The 12,449-nt window shown below is 40.5% G+C and overlaps 1 protein-coding gene across 2 annotated transcripts in view; it reads right to left on the reverse strand.

Moving 5' to 3' along the window:
* The window catches only part of ZCCHC24 (zinc finger CCHC-type containing 24), a 111,195-nt gene that overhangs the window by 46,457 nt on the left and 52,289 nt on the right, over nt 1-12,449 (reverse strand). The gene's annotated exons all lie outside the window — the stretch shown is intronic.

Here is a 12,449-nt window from a genome sequence, read left to right on the forward strand (position 1 = left end):
CACAGAGCAGTGAGTGAACCTGTGTGGTTTCAAATTGGGTTTAACCAACAGCAGCAGAACTTGTGCTGTGGAAGTCAGTGGGAACAAGATACAGGTGCCACTGGAATGAATGTAAACAGAGGGGCAGTTACATTTCCTCACTTTCAACTGGTGTCTGATTTGAGGAGAACTGAATATAAATAATATAAATTATGAATTTTAAAATTTCTTTTAGTGAGAGCCTCATAACTGATGTGGAACTTATGACAACCAGTGCATTTGTTTTTATTGTGCTTTCCTTGAAGTATTATACAGGTATCACTTTGAATTCCCAGTTCTCCTCTGCACACTGGAATAAGCCAGCATGCTAGTGCCTTACCTCCTAGACATCCTGTTTTCAACCCCTCAAAAAACCCTGATTTTTTTCTTTTTTTCTTTTTTTAAATCACTGAGCATCCTCCCCCAGGCCATCTTAAATATGCATATAGCAGGTCACTTCAGAGAGGAGCAATAATCACTGGGAAATTTTGGTCCCTGTACATTTTTAAGATGCTGGCTGCTTCCAGAAGGGAGAGTACACAGCTTCTTCCTCATGTGAAGCTGCACCGCAGGTGCTTGGGTAGAACCTTTTAGAGGGGTTCAAGCCTTTTAGACCCTCCAGAGAAGTTGTGCCAGTGGTCTTGTTACATCTTGAGCACTTTGGTCCCTCTTTCTTTCTTTGGTTTTTATGTATTCCATAGGAATAGAAAGCCACTATTGTTTCTCAGGTTATATCACAAAACAAAAGCCAAAACTTCTACTAAGAAAATATTTACACGAAGTACTGCGTAGGCATAATTTTCTGCTTCTCATGGTAGGCCTATGCCTTCCTATAGTTTTTTTATATAAAGCACAAAATATGGCTGAAGGAGAACCTGTGTTAAGGGAAAAAAACCTTTCCAGATCTAGAACAGGACCTCAAGGGAAGAGAGTTTAATTCCAATATGTCACATAGGACATTTTGTTGCCCTTCTTATTCCTCACACTTCCCCATGGATTGCTAGTTACTCCTGCCTTAAAAGGAATGTGGCAAGGCAAAATTAATAATTTTATAGACTCTTCTTATTATAGCAATGTGGGTCAAACAGAATAAAAAGAGTGTAAGAATACAAGTAAGAGGAAAAATGAATTAAGTTCTATTACTGATTTAATTTAAGAAAAGCTCTCTTTGAATTTAGGGATTAAGGACTGCAGGATATAGCAAAATATTAGAGAATGTAAATCCTGTGTCTTTGGCACTTGATACCTAAAGCTCTCAGCATGAGAGCTGTGATCATAGAATCCCCAAAATCTAGGTGTTAGCATATATCTTCTGTCCCAAGCCTAACCACCCAAGCAAACAAGTTCTTAAATACATATTTAACATCAGAAGCACATGAAAAATTATATTGAAAGCAGGTATTTGCTGGATGGTCTTAGGATTCCAACAGTAAACTTAGTTTGAAGGAACCTGAACTTTACCTGCTTTTATTCTTAAAGAGGGGGAAAAAAAAAAAGTATTCTTATCTCAGTCCAGTTTCACCCTGTGTGAGTAATGTATCTAGGGAAAAGTTCAGTTACTCTTCCTAACACTCGGACTATTTTAAAGCACACAAAAAGGAAAAGAACCACTGCTGAATGAGACTCTGTGTCTCTTGCTTAAGATGGCTCTCATCTTGCTGTAGAAATATGTGTGAAAGCAAAAGGGACATCTGTGCCAAAGAGCCCAGTAACCCAGAAATTTCCTGCCCCATTCTTTCCTATGGAGAATGCAGGGATTTGGGAGCTCTCAAGACAAACATGCATCTATATTCCCATGTAAAACAACTGTACAGCTGTCAGGATCACAGGATGCCACAGAGCGTAATTTTTTCTGAGGCAAACTATGCTAGGAAGAAATAATCCTGCCTTTTATTTATACATTAAAAAAATATTTAAAAAAACCCCAACCTGTTATGTTACCCATTAAAGTCATATTGATGCTAGGGTAAACAAACACGAAAACAGCTAATTCCCAGGCTCTATGATTGTTTCATGCAACTAAGATTTTGTGACAGCTTATATATGTGCTTTATAATGCTCTCTCACATGTACCAGACACACCATGAGAGAAGACTGATTGGTGAGGGTGGGTGTTGCCTTTTTCTTCTGGTGATGATATAGGGTTACATAAAACTGGAAGTAAATAGTTGTCTATCACTCAGGACAAAGATATTTTTCTGCTGAGTTCACCTCAGATGCAATTAAAATCAGAGCTGTGATACAGACTGGGATGAATGGTTGTAGGAGACCTATGGAGTTACTGATGTAACATAGGCTTTCCTGGCAGCTCTGGAAGTTGGAGACTGTATACCTATGGCTTTGCTCCCATTCGGTTTGAGAACTGGCAGACATCCCATTTTTGTCCTGCACAGAACCCTGATGACAACTGTAGGTTGTCCTCTGCTGCAGCCAGTGCTCCTCCCTGGGAGCACTGCTCTCTGGAAACAGTGCCTGTGCAAAAACTGATTGATTTACTTTTCCACTTTATCTTAGTTCTTCAGCTGGGAATAAATAACAGCAAGTATAGAAGGTCTGTTTCCAAGTGACATTTACCCTTTTACTGGAGAGCACTAGGACACTGCTTTTTGGATCCTGACTAGAGATAAAACCTGATATGCAAGATTGCCCAGCAGAACTCTTTGAATGTGTCTGAGTTGGACTAGCCAAGGAAATATTCTTCTCCTTTCTCTTTCCTTCTCTCCCACCTCTCCCTGCACCTCTTTCATTTGGATGGCAACGGCGGGAAGAAGGAACGTGAAAGACAGGAATAAAAATAAAAGATCAAGGAAGTTGATACGATCAGACTAAGAAACTGATTTTTCCTATAGTATTTAAAATCCATGCATTGAACAATGTTGAGTGTGTAGGTGTGCAACCATGCTGGCTGGCTGCACTGATGTGAACTGAGCTACTCTGTTGTGACCTGCTGCCAGTATGTCAGCATGAGAACACTCCATCACTAGCAGGGACGAGTTCAGCAACAGTTCTGAGAAAACAGTGTTTTAAATAGCACCTTACTAATACCTTGTGCTTCTCTTCATAGTTTGGTTTCTTCTTTTCTTTTCTTGGCAATAGATCTGCACATACTTTAGTTAAAGACTACTTAGATTCTACGATGGAACTGTACTCTCTTCCAGAAGTTAAAATCGGTCAGCTAGAGTTTTTGTGTGGAAAAAAATAACAATCTTAGTTTCCATTCTTACAACTGGATTCATGCAGGATGACCTGTAGTGCAGTTGGAAATTCCCCTGAAGTTTAGGGAAAATCTTTACACAAACAAGTATCTGACTGAGAATTCATGACCTTGTATGTTTTGTCACTTATTGTAAGACCAGAGCTGTAGTAAAATGTTTTGCTATTTGAAAATAAATGTATTAAAAATTCAGTCATTTATCTTTAATGAAATATCAGTTAATTGTTTAATTAGAATTAAACATCAGCCTTTCCTCATGTGAGTACTGAAGCAAACACACAGGATCAGAAAGAAAAGGCAAAGAGGATAAGGAAATTTGCTGTATATTGGTTTGGGTTCATTTGTATCAGTTGAAGCGCAACAACTAAAAAAATTCTTTCTACCAAGAACCAGGCATGAATCTGATAGAGACATCTGTGACTGGAAAATGTGCTATGCTCTAGCCAAGCTGTCTCTGCAGAGTGAAATATGGGGTAAGTGAAAGTACTGCCCCGGAAATGCGAGCAGTAGTAAAGCTATACAGATGTGAGAGAGAGGTTTCTCTTCTGCTCAGCAATACCTCCTGCCAATTTAGGCCAGAAAAAGAAAGGAGAGGAGAATAAATGCTCAGGGCTGAAAGGAAAATAAGGAGGAGAAAAAAGAAAATCAAGTGGCAAGCAAAAGACTGCAGAAAACACTATGAAAACAAGACAAAAAATATTTCTTCAGCATTCAGGTTTTTTTCATAAGTTTCTCACAACACATCGCTAACCCTGATAAGTCAACCAGCCAGTTGGCACCCTGTCCTGGAGTAAGCTAGCTGACAAAAAGAGAAGACTGCATTTCAGGAGTGGCTGAACCAAGCACAGTATCTGTATGCAAAACTATAAGGTCACCTCCAAGAGCTCATTTAGTCTACAAGTTAAACAAATGTAACTAATGTTTCTTCAGATTTATGACTGTTTGAGTTGTCCAACAAGAGATTTTCCTCTAATCTGGCAATGTATTTCTGGCCAATTCCTTCTGAGAGGGCTAAAATCTGCATTGGTTATTCTGCTTATTGTAGATTAGATCCACAAAGACCCTGCTACCTCTTCTGATTTGGCTGTGAGGACACCAAAAGGGTGATCTGCAAAAAAAAAAGGCTGGTCAGTCTGCCTTCAGTCTCTGGAAAAACCACAGGGCACATCCTCTTAGAAGCTACTTCTGTGCGTGCACAAAGATCACCAGTAACATTCAGCATGGATTTACTGAGGGTAAATCATATATGATTGCCTTCTATGATACAATAACAGGATTTGTGGATGTAGGGAGATCAGTGGGTGTCCATAGCTTGACTTGAAGCAATCTGCAGGCAGGTAGCAATAAAGTGTAGAGATTCAGAAGGCTGTTTTGAAGGCCAAATAAACACTGGGACTGTTTATACACAGTAACTGAAAGAGTACATAACAGAAGTGCAGAGTAGGTAAACTGGAAGTTCCCCTAGCTCTTTTGCAAAAGATTTAAAGGACTATGCCTCATACAATACGTAGTTCCAATCTCTGACACTCACTGAGACTGAGAATCGAATTGGATTCAAAACCAGAATCAAGGATTTATAAAGAGTGAGAACAACGAGTTAGGCATGGTAAAAACTCATCTGCAGTTAATAAAAACCAGTATTCAGAAGGACGTGGCAACTGCAACTCATAAAACAATATGACAAAGATATACTTCAAGATTTTACATCCACTAGAGGATTTCTTAAATTTCTTGAAGTATCTGTTTAGTCATTGTTCTTTACTAAGGGTGATCTCTCTTTTGAGGCTGTTTCTGTCTAATAGTCTGAGAAAAGATGCTGGGTATCTTGAGACTTTTGGCAGTATTGGTAGAACTTGGCCATTGTTACTCTTATGGTGGAAGATGACGACTCTATGGAAAGGGCTGGAAACATGAATCAAGCAACATAGAGTGCAGGATTCCACGAGAGCATAGTTTCAGGCAAAGATGAGGTTGTGAAGAACTTGGTGAAAACCATAGGCAGAGGACACTGACAATTATGCTAGTGTTGGGGGAAAGACAGAAGAGGATGTAATCAGAGTAAGAGAGAGATCTGAACTTAACTAAAGTGGCATTGTGCTGCAGGCGTGCTGCTATTTTAGTCAATCTCCTGGAACTGCAGGGTTATTTACTGGAAATCCAGCCTGAAAATGCATTCTTTGTGTAATGCTCTAAGTAGGAAGCCACCCCAAGGGATGCGAATTACCAAATACTGTGACATGATGGTGTAGAACATAAACCCAAACAAACCATGACTCTCAAAGGCTTATAGCTAAATATTTATTTCAGAGTCAATTTAAAAACAAGATTTTCATCCAGCAAGAGCACACAGTAATCCTGCAGGTCTAACTTGGCTCTGCTCTTTGCTCCCGCTGTATTCCCGGACGGGACAGACTTCAACGTTCACAGACGTGGGGTCTGCAGTGGGGTCAGTCCTGCCTGTGTCAGGTAACAGAAAGGGCACTTTTCACAGTCCTTAACAGTACAACACCTATTCGACATACATTATTGAAACTATAACCCAAGTTTATTAAAAAATTATGTGGAACAGACAGGATTTATAATTTACACTAGATTCATACAGATGTTTAATAATTAAAATACCATTTAATTCTTCAACCAGTCCCAAATTAAGGTTCATTGGAATTCATCCAGTAGCAAATGTGGCAAACTTACCTTTCATGAATTTGAGACTCTTACCACAAATCAGTCTGTTACTGACAACTAAACTTCTGAACGTTTGGATTTCTTCAGGGAAGTTTTGTGAACATTCATTCTTCTCACTGAATGCTTTTTCATTTATGAATACCACAAGGATGCAAATGCAATTATTTTTTGAGCATGTGGTCCTCCTGAATAAATATCTCATCCTTTATCTTCATCTGTGGATACCTGGTCTCTCTGTGGATATCTGGTCTCTCCATTTTATTTTTTTATACCTCACAGAAACTGTGTGTTAGATAACATGCTATGACAGCCTAGCAGCTGAATTAAAATTCTTGGCTACCAAAGGAACAGTAGTACACACTTGTATTTGTGTAACTTGGTATTTACACATGCAGAAGTCTTCCTATAAAAGGCTGATTTTTTTGGCATAGCAGTTCAAAGATGAGCAGATTTTATGAATTTAACTGTGGAAGTCTGTTATCAATTTTCTAAATAAAAAATAAAAGGAATTACTAGGTTCACAGTCGGTTCCTCAAGACTGGCTATAAGTTTCTGGTCACAAGCTTAATGTGTTTAACTGGTTGCCAAGGCAAGTCAGCTGTAGGTAGGAGTTACTAAGTTTCAATAATTTTGATTCTCAAGAAAGGCTTTATGGTTGAGATGATAGTGCATGAAAAATTTTTTTGATTAGTGTTAATATAATGACCCTACAGAGACCCACAGGCTGCTTTAGAGAGGTGAATGCCATGATCCCCATTTTACAGATGAGAAACTCAGACATGGATGGAAGAGATGTGCAGGGCAGCAACAGGGCTGGGAGGAGAGCCCAGGTGTCCTGGCTCTGGGCTCAGTTCCTGATTTCAGGCATTGTATGTTGCCTTTTATCAGAGAGACATGCTTGTCCTGACAAATTGCTGCTTATGCACATGTTGTCATTATTAATGCAACCCCGAGGCATGACAATTTAGTGCAAAAAGGATGTTTCTCTAAGCATCCTAGGTTTGGGGCCTGCTTCATTTGCTATGAAGTAATCACTTTTGTCTTCCTGTTAGGACTGCTGCCATGGGGCCCCTGACGCTGCTGAATCATCCCCTCATGCTCATACACAGTGGTAATATTTATTAAATGAAACACTTATGTCAACAATCAGTGCTTGGCAGTGGGGAAAACACGGCAGGAGATATCTTTAGTATCAAAAGGGTTGTTACACAGCAGGTTACAAGCACTGCTAGAAAATAAAAGTTTATGACTATTGAGCTGGCTTTAACTGCTACACATCTAGAGAAAAGACCTAGATTACAGATAAGGGGCCAATTGGTGTGTTAACATCCCAATCTGCCCTACTTCTTTAAAGTTATGCAGATTGTTGCAATACTATCTGGGACTACAAGGTTCTGATATAAAATCAGCAGCAACTGCAAAACCACACGTACTGTTTTGCTTACTAGTAAGTATTAGGGCACTACAAGAAAATGGAAAAGTATTGGTGAACACAGAGAATAAGGCACAGATGTGGTATGTCTGTAAACCAGAAGAACTGCAAGCTGAAAGCAAGACAATAGTTGTTAGAAACAGTGGGACTTGAGTACCTAGTTCCCTAAGGCTCCTTTGAATTTTAGCAAAGAATGGGAAGTTAATTGCACTCATGTACTCATTCTGATACCCAGCATCGCTTGGAGGCTTTGTGGTGAATAAGGAGTGCTCAGGTGTCTAAAAATCAAGAGCTACTGGATTTGGATGAGGATCTGGTTTTCAATCTTGCTCTCCAGGGAAAAAAGAAAGGGCCCCAAACAACATCATTACCAACTTTAGAAATGGCTGTAGGTGAATTTTCCTCTGGAAGCTCTGCCCTGTGCTATTAACCAACATGACTTCCTGATCAAAAATCCTTCTTTTCAAGAAGCCATGAAGCAGAGACTAACTGGAGAGAGAAAAGGCTATTTTAGCTACTTTAGAGCTTGGACTTGACCAGAGAAGAAAGACTTTGTTTGAAGAGAAAAAAAACCAACCCACAACTTTCTTGGAATCAGTCTCACTCCTTGGACATGAAGCTTTTCTGTTCCTGTCATCTTAAGCTTCAGTTTCTGTTTTGCCGTCCTTGAGTCACCAAGTGACCAGGCTGCAAGCTGTTCCACATATACTCACATACTCTTCTGCTCTGTTTGCCTCCCCTTTTGTTCCAGTGGCATAAAGAGCTGTTGCTTTGCTAAGAGGGAAGAATGTCAATGATTATGTGCAAGATGAATTCAGAACCTGCTTACTGGAGGTGCACACTTTAAATATAAACATCCTGTAATTATAAATCCCAGAATTGCCTTTTTATTTGAGCCTGCACTTGGAATTTGTGGAAGGAATCTCTGGGTACTCTGATCCTGACACTGCTAAGGGCTTTGCTTAGTAAACATTACAAATATTTATTACCATCCCAATATTATAAGCGAGGGCATGTGAGAAAAAAACAAAACATAAGATTCAGAGATATCTTGTATAAATAATTAGGAGTGGATTCAGGATAAAAAAAAATTAATCCAGAAATACAGAATGTCCAGGAGCTTATGAGCATCCAGGTCCATGGTTTGAATCCTGTCCTTTTTATAACTGCAAATCCAGAGTTGGGCTGGGCTCAGACACTGAACAGTTTGCTCAGGCATGTTCAAAGATTCTCTGGTCTGGAGCTGGGATCCAAATAATTTCCAAGAACAACTTACATTTACATTTTTTCCCCTTGTCCTCCAAGGCCCTAACTATATTGCTCTTGGCTTAGGAAATGCGAAGGGACATCAAAGGGAACCTTCTATAGGAAGACAATGTATATCCAACCTTACACAAAAAAAAGATAAGAAGAAAGTCCTTCATATGTTTTGAAATACTGATCTAAATTTTAGAGCAAATTCTCTGGATGTCATAGGCTGGTGCTGCTTGCTGCTCCATGTGCAATGAGAAATGAATGACTATCATGTTATGTTATCCCTATCATTGTTTACCATAACTCATGGGTTTCAAACACTATTTCCTGAAGCTATAATAGATGGGAGAAAATCCAGAAAAAACATACCAGCCATTATCAGCCATAGCTTTCTCTCAACATCACTTGGTCTTTACTTTGGTCTTTACTCTAATTTTTAGCTTAGCCAGGCTGAGGTGACAGTGGTGAAGTGCAGTCAGACAGCAGAATTATTTTTCTTAGCTGCTAAGATATGGTAGATATGTGCTAGGCAGAATATATATTCTTCCAGGCATATCTCAAAGGGCCTGATTGTAGAAGTGTTTACGTGGAAACCACAACTCCCTGAGGAAAACAAGATTAGGGAGGAAAATTTCTATCCACTTGCTAGAATTTGCTATAACCTCTGATACCAGATTGTGTTCCAGAAAGAGCTGATTTTTCTTTTTTTATTATACATTAGAAACTAGAGAAAGCTTTGTGTTGAAAGTACAATATCCTGTGCTAACCAGGGTTTCAGCTTGACTGCAGGAGGAGAGTGTCCTACTGTTTGAATACATCCAACATATCTGCACTCATTTGGAGGATATCTAACTGAAAGAAGATACGTAATGCAGACCGTAAAAAAAATACTCCTGTGAAGATGCATTTTAGCCAAAGGTACCAGCCACCCTGCTGATATATGTTAGGGCTATGCAGCTGCTCTAAGGATGGTTTGCTTAGGTATCTTTGCACAGGGGAGGCCTGAAAAGTTAGCCATCCCAGTTAGTTTTTTCCATGATGTGGAAAGGAAGGGAGAAAGGAAATCTCTCTTCCTTTTTTCTTTGCTCTCTAGATGATGTACATAGGATGAAACAGTTCTCTCTGGAACTGCTAGGAAAGCACAGGCAGGAGTGCATGCTCCTGGATTTCAGGGAAGAAATGGTGAAGCATCTAATGACTCCTCATCCCTATGGGATGAAGAAGAAATAAAAACATTGAGCAAAGCTGTGTACTGGTAGAACAACACTAGCATGATGGCAGTGATAGTAATTTCAAATAGTGAGCAGCAACTAGTTTGATTGCAGTTACAGGAGGTTTGCACACATTATAACAGCTGGCAATTTGGAACATGGCCTACAAAACACACTAAAATGGTGAGTCACCTCAAATTTCACTCGGACATTTTATGAATCTCTGTATCCATGGCACATTGTTTGCTGTTTCCCACTTTCCCATTGTTTGCTGTTTCCCACTTTCCCCTCTGCTACAAAAAGCAAGCCCAATTCAATTTACCTTTGTAACAAATTTACACACTTCCACATCTGAAGTGATGGAAAATGGCTAAAAGCCTACTACAAACACAGAACTAAACTGAGATTTCTCTCCTGAGGGCCCAACAAACAGGCTGTGAGCAGTACATCTCACCACACTGCTCAGCCTGCTGATCTTCCAGGGCTCTGAAACCTGAGACTTGGTAAGCTGGGGTGAGATTTAGAGCCTGTGCGCTGAACACGGCTTAGCTCCAGTACAAGGACCTGCTCTCCCGAAGCTCATTCCTTCTCTCCTGGTTTTAATATATTTTCAGTTCTCATTACAATTAGAGCCCTCTTTTTCTTCCTGTCAGGTTCTCCCCCTCAATACCCACTAATTAGTTTTAGTTCTTACAGCCTAGGAATACACAGTCATATCTGCATCTTTAGATAGACAGGAAAGAAAGGCCCGAGTAATAAAGCCCAAATAAATAACCTGAGTGGAGGTTCCATGCTTACAGACAGTTTTAAAAAATGTCAAGACAGTCTCTTTCCCTCATGCCATGGTACAAAAGCTAAATGCATATAACCAAAATATTGACAGGAGAGAAATCTTTAGAGGGGGGAGGGATAAACTTACTCTCAGCAATGGAGAGCTCTGGGTCCTAATTCTTTATCTGACTGCTATAATCATAATGAAAAAGAGAACCCAGAAAAGTCCTCTCATATGAAAGAAGCATTGCAGAATACTGTTTCCTGGAGCTGACTTCAAACCAGAATCTCTTGTGTGGGTGAGACTTTAAGGATTCCTCTAAACATGACTTGGATTGTGAGGCATCTGCAGAGCATTACTGCTCAGATCCCTGGACCACCACTTCTGCATATGGATAGCTTCAATGCATTTACTGGCTTTTTGAGGGTTTTCTTTTCCCCCGATTTAATGTTGTACCATCCTCTCTTCACCAAGGGAATGGTTTCCTCATTTGTGATGTGGTAGCTTTTGCCAGTTTTGGAAATTCCATCTTGGGAAAAACCCACATCAGCATCTACAACATGTTGTTATAATTATGTCTGAACCAAAAATCATTTGCATTATCTAGTCAGAGGGAAGTTCCTACTCTGGTCTACGACTGAACTTTGCAACTTGACTGACCTGCTTTTTTGCATTGCTTTTTTATGCTAAGAGCTTTTAGGAGAAATAAAAGCTACCTGACACGGGATAAATGTTGATGGAGCTAACTGTACGTAAATCGGTATTAGCAATTCATTTAAATGCGTTTTCAGTCTTGACTCGGCCCCAGTAAAATGAGGCATTAAGCTGCCCACACCACCACGTTTATCTGCATGTTTGCAAGCAAGCTTCCTTTCCTAGGGTGTCCGCACGAGCGATGGAAAGAATTCCCTGGCTGGCAGCAGCCTGGAAGGCAGCAGGAACACACAGCCCAGAGCCGCTCTGGGCTGCGCGGCCCCTGCGAGAGCTGCTCGGCACCGAGCTAAAGTTCAGAGCCAGGAGGTTTCGCAACCGGGTTCACAGTGGGGACTGCTGTTGTTTACTTTAGGGGAAGATGGAGGCGAGCGAGGAAGGAGCGAGTCACTCCCCCATGTGCTCCCAAGTGCTCGACACCCCGCTGCAGCCCTGCTCGCAATGGTTTATGCAGCTGCTGGATGGGGTCTGGTTTCAGGGGATGTGAGCTGCAGGAGCAGGTGGGACTCCGGGCAAAGACTCCAGACCCAGGACAAAACAGAAAGAGAAATCTGTCCTCTTCCCAGGGTGTTGAGGGAGTCTGACAAGGAAAGACTTTGCGAGCTTAACTTTCCCCCATGACACCAGCCCCAAGGATCCCTGCGAAGCCACCTGCCACTTCCAAGGTAATAGGAGCCTGTGTAAAAATTCAGGAGAACTAGTCCAAAGCATAAGAGCAAATGTTGTTGCACTGCTCAACATCCCAGGCCATTAACTGCATTAATTTTTCTGTGTGTTAGAAGTTCTTTGTTTGGGTCTGTGTACATGCACATCCTTTCAACTCATCAACTCTGACATGCAGCATTTGCCAAGATAGGATTTTAAATAACCTCCCAGAGTAACTGTGGCATAAAGAGGGACAGGACACCCTTTATTTACTGCCACTCTGGGGATTCTTCTCCAGGGCTTGCTATGGATGTTTTTACAATTTAAAGTAATTTGTAATTTAATTACAAATTGGCCACAATACTCAGGCCAATGATAACAACAGTTTTCCTACTGAGGTCTGTGGAAGTTCACATCCTCCACTTTGTATTCCCCTTCTCTTCTGCCCACACTTGATGTGTTTTGCCAGTAGGCTGATATCAGATGTAATTTTCAAAAAACAGAAGC

This window comes from Neopelma chrysocephalum, unplaced genomic scaffold (genome assembly GCF_003984885.1).
Source record: "Neopelma chrysocephalum unplaced genomic scaffold, ASM398488v2 Primary Assembly neopelma1_143, whole genome shotgun sequence".
Taxonomy (NCBI): Eukaryota; Metazoa; Chordata; class Aves; order Passeriformes; family Pipridae; genus Neopelma; species Neopelma chrysocephalum.